Raw genomic sequence first — 3,509 nt, 5'->3', positions numbered from 1 at the left:
TGCTATGGCAAATAAGATGTTGCTGTAGCGGTGTATTCGTCCCTATATGATTTATCGATTAAACCATAAGCAAAGCATACAATGAATTTTTGAGTCGCCACCGCACTTTTATTTATCCAAAGGACTGGCTAAAAAGCGAACAAAAGCCTAAGAAGTTTTACACGTAGAAAACTAATAAAAAGAGCAGAGATTCTGGGTAAGGGGTAAATTACGCAATGGGAAGGTGTTAGGCACCCACTACGTCCTAGGTACTCCTAGGGAGCCCTTTTCACACTTGTTGTACTAAATTGTTATTTGTTATGACATAAATATTGTGCAAACATGATTGGGATGATGAGAAAAGAATATACAATTTTTATTGGGTTTGAACGGATGAACCCGCTGCCTACGTACCTTCCATCAAAGGTACGGATCAAAACGCCGTAGTTCGGCTAAAAGATTTCCAAAAGTTGGTGGATTCAATTTTAAACAATAGCACTGAGGCTTTTCATTATCAATGGGAGAAAACTCGACCAAGACCAACATCCACCATGCGAGGATAGCTTCGACGTACTAGAGGGGTTAGCCCTGTTTTCAGTACGGAAGTCTTACTGTCGACTCACTAAAGATAAGGTGAGGTTTACATCAACCACAATGATAATTGAAACCTATGGCTAATGCATGAAAAGATTAACAAAGTACAAAGCCAAAACAAGTGAATGAGTGAAGTTAATTGATTGTGATTATGAAAATGGGGTCAAAGTATGATTAAGATTGATTTGAAAGAAGTATTATGAAAATGGAGTTTGAAAAAGGTCAAGGACTTGAGGTCCAGGTTTTTGGTTTGGAAACATGAAAATGTTTGCACAATATCTATGTCAAGTTTGAAATCAAAGTGTGAAAAGGTTTAGGACATAATGAGGATGAATGGATGGAGATGGATTGTAAAACTTCTTAGAAGGTTCACCTCTTGAAATCATATAGGAGATGATTCAAGTGTGTCCTTTGGAATAGACAATGGATAATAACAAACAAACAAGAAAGTCAACAAAAGCGGATATCGGATGCCAATCACTGGGCTTATACCAATCTCCTAAAATAGAACTGGATATCAGATGCCACTCAATGGTCTTACACTAATCTCCTCAAACAGAGAAATAAAAGGTGGATACCGGCTACCAATAGATGTATTTACACCAGTCTCCTAAAACAGAAATGGATATCAGATGCCACTCAATGGACTTATACTAATCTCCTAAAACAAAATGAAACTTGGATACCGGATGCCAATCTGTCTGGATTTATACCAATATCCAACATATGATCATAGGAAAGCAAATGCCAACTTGCAGGGACTTACAATGGATCCTCACATACAAGAACAAAAGCAACAATATGATCATAGGAAAGCAAATGCCAACTTACAGGGACTTATAATTGCAACCTCACATAAACAAAGAAAAACAAAACATGGATGTCGGATGCCAATCTGTCTGGGCTTACTCTAACCTCCACAGTATGGTCCTAGGAGTACAAATGCCAACTTGCAGGGACTTACAGTTGTATCCTCACATACAATCGAACAATGCAACATGATCACAGGAAAGCAAATGCCAACTTACAGGGACTTATAATTGCTTCCTCACAATCAAACAAACAAAACAACAGAAGATATGAGTGACCAATGAGGTCTTACGCTCTATCCTTCCATATCATAGGAACAAAGGCCAAAGAAATGGACTTACAATTGTCCTCAATGGGCAATCAACAATGACAATATCACAAAGACAAATGAGATGATTGTGCATTAATGAGCAATTAATGATGATGATAAATGCATGAAGCATACAAGCAAACATGTGCATATGAAGTAATCAATCAATCAATGAGAATCAAACAGCACACTCTATAACCAAACAAGGAGGCTCATACAAGAGGGTTAAGCATTGAAGCCAACTGGAATAGGGTCAAAAGTTGCTCTTAACCTTGCCATTGAGAGGCTAAGGTGAAGCAGATGAAAGGAGATGAGGGGTGTGCCTCATTGCTCTTATCCCTGATCAGGGAGAGCATTTGAATATCAGAAGGTGTGGGAGCTCAGAAAGATGGAGCTCTTTCCACATTAGACTCTATAGATCTTGGGTTTTGATCTCAATGCTACAACCATGTAATGGGAGCAAGGAGAAGACTCACTGAATAGTAGGGGATAGGTTGCTTATCCCTTTGATCTACCAATTGCCTTACTTGAAGGACTTTTCCTGCTTGGGACAAAATATAAACACACACAAGCATTGCCTCTTAAGGAGGACTTCAGACAGTTTGCCCGGCCAAATAACAGGCCGGGTCTCCAGACTACATGAAGAAAAAGGGATTATACCTCAAAGCAAATTGCTAAATAGCAAAGCAAAGCAAGTTCAAAGAACTAAGCAACTAATGGTACCTGAAATAGTCAAACAAATCAGTACACAGTTCAACAGTCAAAGCAAAAGGAAACAGAAGTCAACAGTCAAACAGATAGACAAATGTGCAAAGCACAAGGCACAAGGCTTATGAGCCAAGCAACCTACAAAACAAAGAGGTTAGCACATGATAAACAATCAAGCTCAAACAAATTGGATTGTTCTCTTTGAAGCATTTGTGCTTAACCTGAAACAATGAGCTCAAACATAAGCAACAGGACCACTAGGACAAGCCTAGGGTCAAAATGAGATGAGAAAGTCAAAACAGCAAGGGAAAGTCAACCAAAATCAAGTTTAAACAATCAAGAAGCAAACTCAATTGGTCCCACATTCATATCATTCATCATCATGATTTTATAGACAAAAGAAGTCAAAGCATGGCAAATGAGGGCTTATAGAAGTCAACAGCAAGACTTAGCTCAAAACCAATCATAAACAATTCCAAAAATCATCAAATAATTCATGATCAATCACAATCCATAACATGACATGCATATAAAATTTCAGCTCATTTGGATCATGGGAAGATGGTCAATTAAAATCAGGAAGTCCAAACAATTTCAATCATGCCCAAAGAAGTCAAATATACATGTATCAACTTCAAAAAATCATAACTAAATGAAAAAAAATGAGAAATGGATGGGATCAACACCAATGCAAAGCTCAAGATGTCTAGTATGCACATGTAAAATTTCATGATCATCCAATAAGATATGAGAATTTCCCAAATGAAATGGCAAGATGTATCACACAAAGTCAACAATTGACTAGGCCGAGAAGAAAAATCTCAAACAAATAGGAAATGGCATAATTAATTCCAGGAAAATTCACACACAAACTAGACATATGAGAGAAGATTCATGCAAAATTTCACATCAATTGGAGGTCAGGAAGCATGTCAACAAAAATCATGAAATGGCATATCATTGGTGGGACACAAATTGTCACACCCTACTTCAAAAATTCATATCTTAACAACCACATATGATAAATTCAAAAACTCTACATCAAAACAAACATGAATGAGTGTAGATTAACCACAAAATATTTCAGGTGCATTGGATACATCATCAC

The sequence above is a fragment of the Lathyrus oleraceus genome, chromosome 3 (genome assembly GCF_024323335.1).
Source record: "Lathyrus oleraceus cultivar Zhongwan6 chromosome 3, CAAS_Psat_ZW6_1.0, whole genome shotgun sequence".
In the NCBI taxonomy this organism is placed as follows: Eukaryota; Viridiplantae; Streptophyta; class Magnoliopsida; order Fabales; family Fabaceae; genus Lathyrus; species Lathyrus oleraceus.
This window is presented reverse-complemented; position numbering follows the sequence as displayed.